The sequence below is a fragment of the Meleagris gallopavo genome, chromosome 26 (assembly GCF_000146605.3).
Source record: "Meleagris gallopavo isolate NT-WF06-2002-E0010 breed Aviagen turkey brand Nicholas breeding stock chromosome 26, Turkey_5.1, whole genome shotgun sequence".
In the NCBI taxonomy this organism is placed as follows: Eukaryota; Metazoa; Chordata; class Aves; order Galliformes; family Phasianidae; genus Meleagris; species Meleagris gallopavo.
The window spans coordinates 790,295-797,636 of NC_015036.2; the positions used below are offsets into that span (position 1 = coordinate 790,295).

The following is a 7,342-nucleotide window of genomic DNA, read 5'->3' on the forward strand; positions in this document are numbered from 1 at the left end:
CTGGATCAAGCACTGGGCCATAGGAATCAGAGGGCTGCAGCCACCTTTGCAGCTGAAGTATCCATCCATCCTTTGTACAACCCTGAACACAAGGTTGTAGCATTCATTCAGACAGGAGCCAACAAACCATCGGCGCACAGTCAGCCCAAAGAGCATCCCCAGCCTTAACAGGGTCTGGAGGTGTCAGAGCCAGGTTCCTTATTCTGAAAGCAGGAATAATACATGAAATGAGCTTGAAAACAAAACAAATCTCCTCTCTTAAAAAATAAATAATAATAGCAATAAAAACCACTAGGAAAGTTGGCTCTCCTGACTCCTCTGTCACAGAATTTTTTTTATTTCTCTCTCTTTTTGTTCCCCCCGAAGAAATCATTTGAGGGACGGCTGCTGTCTCTCTCGCTGCTCCACTGCTCCCATGAACAGGCAGACAGCTATCACACAGCTCCTTTAATGGGCCAGCAACACAGATAGCAAATAAACCTAATGGGGAGCAGCAGCATCGGCTTCCCAGCTGATGCCATGCTCCCAAACGGAGTTTGGCTGACATTACAAGATGGTTTCTTCCAGTGTATCTACCTGCCTGGGGGAATGATGGTCAGGAGTCATTGCTGCTGGCAAAACTGCATATTTATTATGGGAGATGAATATATGCACTCGTGCATAGTAAGGCATGCCCTGTCCCCATGGGGATGTGGGAGGGATGGGTTGCTCAGCAGAGGAAAAGGGGAGAGAATGGACATGTGAAGTTGTTTGGGATCCTGGTGGGACTTTGCTGCATGCAGGGTTTAATCAGAGCCTGGCAAACAGTTTTCCTAAGGGTTGGTGGGACAAGCTGAAAGAAAAGGGCCAGAATGGTGTCATTTCAAAGCGAACGGGCAAAACGTAATCATACGCTAGAAGGACTAATCCCGGATTATCATCAGGGGTTGGAAGGGATAAACCATATCTAAGCACACAGCTTTCATCCCATGGGGCTGTGCAGCAATCACGTACGGCCCCACGGAGATGCAGCCACCCCAGGGGTGTGAGTGGGGAGGGGACAGCGCTGCCAAGGACAGGAGAGAGTTGGGGTCCCTCACTGGGGGAAATGCCTTTTCTGCCCTTCACCATTCAGGTCCCCCCCAGGGGCCAGCAGTTGCTTGCTCAGTGCTTGTCCTCGGGGATGGATAGAGCTGTGGGTGCCTTGCAGAGGTGTCCTCCCCTCTCCTGTGGCTGTAGGCTGCCTGGTGCTGTGCTTCTCCTCCAAGTTCTCTCTCCTTATCTCTTTGGTTCCTCTCCTGAAGTACAAATTGACCTCTCAGAATTTTCTCCTTTAATGCCCTTGTTCTCAAATGTTAATAACTGGTCAGTGACAGGCTGATTAAGCCTTCCTTCCTCCCTTATTTAGATTGGTGTCACTGCACCGGCTCTAACGGAGCCGTAAAGAACATTAACACCCAGTCGACACTGACAGGGCAAACTATTCCCTGGAAATTGATAAGGGCTTTTTCTGGAAACGAATTTGGCGCTGGCAAAACAAACGGATGACTTGAGTTCCATCCATCTCCCTTCCTTTAATAACTTTCATTTGTTTGGCACTATCTCCAGCACCGATTAATGTAACAAATGCTTTTTCTCCCAGCGGGGGGTTCTGCAGGAGTTTCAAGTTGACTGGTTCAACTTTTCTCCCCTTGCTTTTACCTCTTGGTGTGGGGATGATGTTCTCCTCCTCCTCTGAGCGGAGCTGAGTAGTCAAAACTGTGCCAGTGCCCCCAGACAACCAATTTTTCTTGTAGCATCATGTTTGCATCTACATCTGATACCATCTAGATATCTACATCTATATCTACTCCACCTGTATTTATATCTGTGTATATATCTATGTCTATCTGTATTGATATCTATATTATCACACACATCAATACTGCATATATATTCATATCCACATGAATTCAATCTATATCCTTATCATCGACATATCATCTGTATCCCAATCATTCCTATTAATATCCATCCAATGTATCTACACCCACACCTACACTTACTCCTACTGCTATGCCATTCCCATCTGTTTCATCCATATCCATACCACCTATATGACAACGCTCTTCAAATCCTAGCTGGGAAACACCCGGTATCTGCCCTTGCCTGTGACATGGGTAGCAGGAGCTGAAGCTGCCAAATCTGGCAGAAATTGCTTTTCCCCTTGAAGCAGAGTGCATCCAGGAGCCCTGTTTGGGGAAGCAGGAGCTCAGAAGTTCTTTTGGGGCTGCCATGAGGGAAGGAAGGGCAAAAGCATTGCAGAATACCCCTCAATCTGGGGCTAGTGGGCATCCACCTCTGCTTCCACGTTTTGCTTGAATTATGGTTCCGATAGCCAGTAAAATATTTCGCTTTTTCCTCCTTGGAAACTGAGAAGGTTTTTTCTGAAACCACACTACCAAAGCAAACCCAAAGCTCCTACCGAGCAGCTCTCTCCAGAGAGATGAGGCACTCCCATGGGTTTGCCTTATTCCACAAAAGGCTTTGCATGAACTATTAGAAATGCTCCCACAATGGCAAATCAGGTCTTGGGGGTAGAAGCGTCCACAGCCTGATACACACATCTACCTTTCCTTATCCTCCGTGGGTGGGAGTGCTGCAAAAGAAAGGTTTGGGAAAAGATGCAGATGATGGGGCTTTTATCCACAAAAAGCCAATGGCATGTGAAGCATTGAGTGCACAAATTGCAACCCCACATCACTCTCAAAGGCACAGCCTGAGCCTTCCCTGGGATGGGTATGAGATATGAGCCTGGTGGTTTTAATTACCACCAGCATAGAAAGGAGAGGGATTTCTTTTACAGTTGGATGAGTGCTGCATGGGGCAGCAGTGAGTTTTTCTTCTTAATGGCTGCATCCCACTGCTTGGATATAATCTCTTCTCTAGCGAGAAACGCATGTCACCTGAAAGCACACACACCAACGTGCTGGCGTTCAGCTTCAGGATGGCTGCACTCTGACCTTGCTAAATCCAGATGGGATTCTGCCTCCTTCTTTGGGCAAATGTGAGTTTTTTTCCTGCTAATGCAGCTGCAGCCTCACTGCAGTGTTTTAAAACACGCATGCCTCTCGCCAAGCAGCACCTGCAATACAGAAAGAGTAAGTGCAAATGGGAGAGAGGATAAACTTGGTGCTACTGTTGAAAAAAAATAAAAGGAGCTAAGTATGTATAAATGGCTTTTCATAAGAGAACAAACCCCAGGCTTCAGGCAGCTGTCAGCACTCTGCAATAGGGGCAGGAGACTTAAATCCCACTTGGACACAAACCTCCAGTGGTGGTGTGAGCGCCTGCATGAGTCTGGAAAGTGGAAACCTCTCCTGAGGAGAGATTAAGCCTAACAACAAGCACTTGTGGCTCTCCAGCACGAAGAAACTGGGTGTTTGATCTCTCACCACCATTTCTGAGCCCCTGCTTTATTTGTTGTGGTGGAAGGGCCTTGCTCATCCTTTGCTGATGCTTTGGCACTCAGTCACATATAGAAACAAATACAAACTGAGGCCAGGGTGCAGGGACAGCTTCAGGCTTGTTTGTATGTCAGGAGGTATCCAGCACCATCCTTGTCACTTTATTAGAATGGTATAAAAAGAAATCCATCCTCCCATTTGCTTTCTCCAGTGCTGGCTGCCCTTGGAGCAGCAGGAAGGTGGGGGCTGCACACCCAGGCAGCACTGCCCTCTCTGCCAAGCACAACACCAGGGGGATATGAAAATTCACTGCCAAATGAAGAAAAATCTATTTTGATGCAACTAAGTAATCAAAACCCCAATCTTCATCCTTTGCAAAAAATAAAATAAAATAAAAAAAGTCAAGTAATTGCTTCAAATAGGGATGAGTTAGAGCCAAAAATCCTAGGAGAGCAATAAGTGCAGTTTTGAACCCATGGCTTTGCTTGTCTCTGTGAGGAGTTCTATTATAAGAGACAAGCTCAGTATTGACCTCAGTGCAGAGCTGCACAGGGACCAGTGCTGCTGTACTCCTCTGATTTCTCATCCATGGCAATGAGGCCGTGCTGAGTCTGAGGGCAAGGAAACCTCAGCTTGTATCAGAAGATGTGAGCAAGAGGACCCACATCACAAGGAAAATAAAAATCAATGAAGAAACATGGAGATCCAAGTCACGTTACCTCCTTTAACTGTTCTGTCTGAGGGCAAATTTTCACCTCTTGGTGCCACAAATACCAAATGGGAGATTGCTGTGGCAGATAAGTTTTAGTAGAAGACATTCATGTATGAATTAGGACTCCAAATAACTTCTGTCCAGGTTGAAGAGAAACCTTCCTGCTCCATTCAGCCCTCGTGCTCCCCACTTCCCACCTTGGTATCAGCAGCTGCGAATGCGTGTTCTGAGCTCTGGTTCCTTCACATCTGCAGACAGCAGATGTTACATCTGCTATACCCTCAAATATCCAGAAACAGAAGAGTAAATACCATTAGATAAACAACACAGGTGGGAGAGTTCCACATTTTTTCTAGTTTAGATCTAAGCAGAAATCTTCCCTGTTTCTTTCCTCCTGAACTGCAGCCTGCAGATTCTCCTTCCACACTTTCTGGTACCAATAACTCATGCCAGGTAGTAGGAGATGGGACCTGGATTTGATTACTGATCTGATTTAGTCTGTCAACCTGTGTGTCTCCGTGCAGAAATTGCAAGTCTTTCATGGACGATCTGCCATGGAAGAGAGGAGCTTAAGGAATGATTTATTCTGTTACAACAGCAGTAACAATAACTGAGCTGCTGAATGTGGGCAGCACCCAGCACGGGTGTGCCGACATCACTGCTCTGCTGTAACACAGCAATAGCTGAAGATGCAATTCAAAGGGGAAGAATCTGAATTTCAGCCAGTTTTGGCCAAGTTCCTCCAGCATCTTCTTTTGGTGTAAAGAAAGAATATGGACATTATTCCTCTGCTGTGATGGTTCAACCAGTAATTGGGGTAACGTATGTTGGGAAAGAAGAGTTTGAGGCTATGCTCCACTGCACCTTTTCACTGCAACCTCTGCCAAGCCAGTTATCTTCTCCCTTTGCTGTCCCTGCAATGAGAACAGCCCTGTGCCACCTTGCAAGGATCACTGCATGATCTGGAGGCTGTTCAGGCTTCAAATAAATGAGTACGGTGAAGAGACAAGCCAATAGACTGTGCACCAAAGCAAGCATTACCTCTGTGCACCAGTCATGGGAACAGGCTGCAATCAGATGGTAAAAATCTCGTTCTCTCCATTCATATGTGAACTTGTTTTGTTATTCAGGGAAGAATGCGTCTCACCTGAGAAGTCCTTATGATGCCACATACTGATTAAGTGCTAAGGGAAGCTCCTAGGAGGGTCATTCAGCACTGCCTGGAGAGGCAATGAATCAGCAAACGCGTCACATCCCGTTGCTCTCTCAGCATGGAGTGACAGCATGGGGACCCTGATGGTGGGCTTTGTGGGTGTCCCCAACCCTAAGTCATGTCACCGAGGTCTTCAGTAGCATCAGAGATGATTCCCAAAGAATTTCTGAAGATCCTTAAAGTCTCAGTGAACCCCCATCTCCGAAATTCTTGTTCCCAAGCAGCAACACTTCTCATCACTTTATCTGAACACATGCCAGCCCAGATATTATCACATTGCATTTGTTACAGCCTCACTACCCACTCAAAGAAGATGAGCATCTTTTTGTGTACCACAGCCAAATCCTTCTTTCCTCCTCCTCTTCATGGAGACACATCCCCCCACCAACTCCACTTCTTGTGGTCCAACTTTTTTCCACCATTAACTCCTAGAGACGTTTGCATCCCCAAGCAGCAAGAGATGCAGCCACCAGATCTCTTCCTCTACACTCAGATCACCACATCATCTTTTAGATTAATTAAGCTCAGCATTCAGGTGGATCACTGCAGTGAAGTTCATTGTTTCCTGGGCATTTCTTTTCAGTTGTGTTTGTCTAAGAGTCAAGTCCAGAAGAGTTCGTTGACCCCAGCTATTGCCCACACATCTGCTCCATGGAGGAGACCTCTGCTGGAAGGGAAGCTGAGGAAGCTCCTTTGCTCATATATGGGCGATGAGAGGTCTTGGTTTCTTTGTACCCACACAGTTGCTATGCCTCAGTTTGCAAATCAAGCCTCAGAAAGAAGCTTAAATATTTCCCTTTTCAAGAGAAGGGCAGCCTTCACCCACCTTGGTGTCAAGGAGATTTAACTCAACCCCAGATGATCCCAACCCACTTCACTCCCTGTAGTCAAGGAGATTTTTTGCTCTGGAGGAGCTGCATCTCAGGTGCACTTGAGCTTCTCACAGAGGAGAGCTGTGTTCATGGGTGTAAGTGAAAATACAGCTAATGAAGTGCCCAGTGAGCTCTGGGTTATTGCATTCCCTCTGCCCAGAGCCCTGCATCTTGCAGGTGACACCAAGGATAAGCATCACTCCTTGCCATACCAAGTGTCCCATCATAGTGTCAGGGGCACACAGCTTGCATTGCACTGCTAACCCAAGGAGCTTCTGGAGCGCATTTCTGATGAAATTTAGGGAATTACTCTGACAGTGGAATTGCTTCAACTGACCGAGGAGGAAGAAAAAGTCCCCCAGACTTTCCCTGCTTGCAGCATTCTGTCACTAAGCTCCTGTATTGGGGGTGTGCATGCAGAAACACAGCTTTCCTTGCACCTCATTCTATTGATAGGACTGGAAATGGAGATTTACGGAGATCCACACATTTATCCAACCAACCTCACCTTCCTGCAGGCACATCCAAATGCAAAGGGATGCACTCAGCTGTGCTACAGAAACATAGATGGGGCAGAAGCACACCTGAAGGATGCACGAGTTACAACACACACATAGCAATGAGAATGCACCCAAACTGAGATGGACCGTATCTATATATATACTTAAATCAGGGACAGATAAAAGCAAAGACACATTGGCAGTGTGTTATATAATGCTGGCAAAACTCCTTTCAGATTCATCTCAACAAACCAAACCCTGTGCATCTTAGAGCATCACAGGGTGTGCATTCCTCCTCAGCCACATCCTTCCCAGGGACTCTCCTGGGCACATTAGGAGCTCTAGGAGAGGCTGCCCCGGCTCTTCTTACAGAGCTGCATCACACACCACCAGCTGATAGGTGTATTTAGGGATCAGAACAGTAGAAAAGAGGAATAATGCACTAATATGGGCAGAAATCATGGCTTTAAGTCAATGCACCACAGAGGTTTTTTTGATCAGTCTGTGCATCTTCTGGAAACAATGTCTGAGAAACACCAGAGTGGTGTGAATTCAGGATTATGTTAATGAGATGAATAATTTCAGGTTAAAAAAGATTTAAAGAATGGAAAGCCTCTGAA

General features: G+C 46.4%; 1 long non-coding RNA gene across 1 annotated transcript in view; it reads right to left on the reverse strand.

The window, feature by feature from the left end:
* Positions 1-884: 884 nt before the first annotated feature.
* LOC104914340 overlaps positions 885-7,342 on the reverse strand; it is a 6,905-nt gene continuing 447 nt past the window's right edge. The window contains exons 2-4 of the long non-coding RNA XR_795960.2: positions 2,982-3,103; positions 2,444-2,617; positions 885-1,277 (exon numbers count right to left, since the gene is read on the reverse strand). This is a non-coding gene — a long non-coding RNA (uncharacterized LOC104914340). The remainder of the gene's footprint in view (positions 1,278-2,443; positions 2,618-2,981; positions 3,104-7,342) is intronic.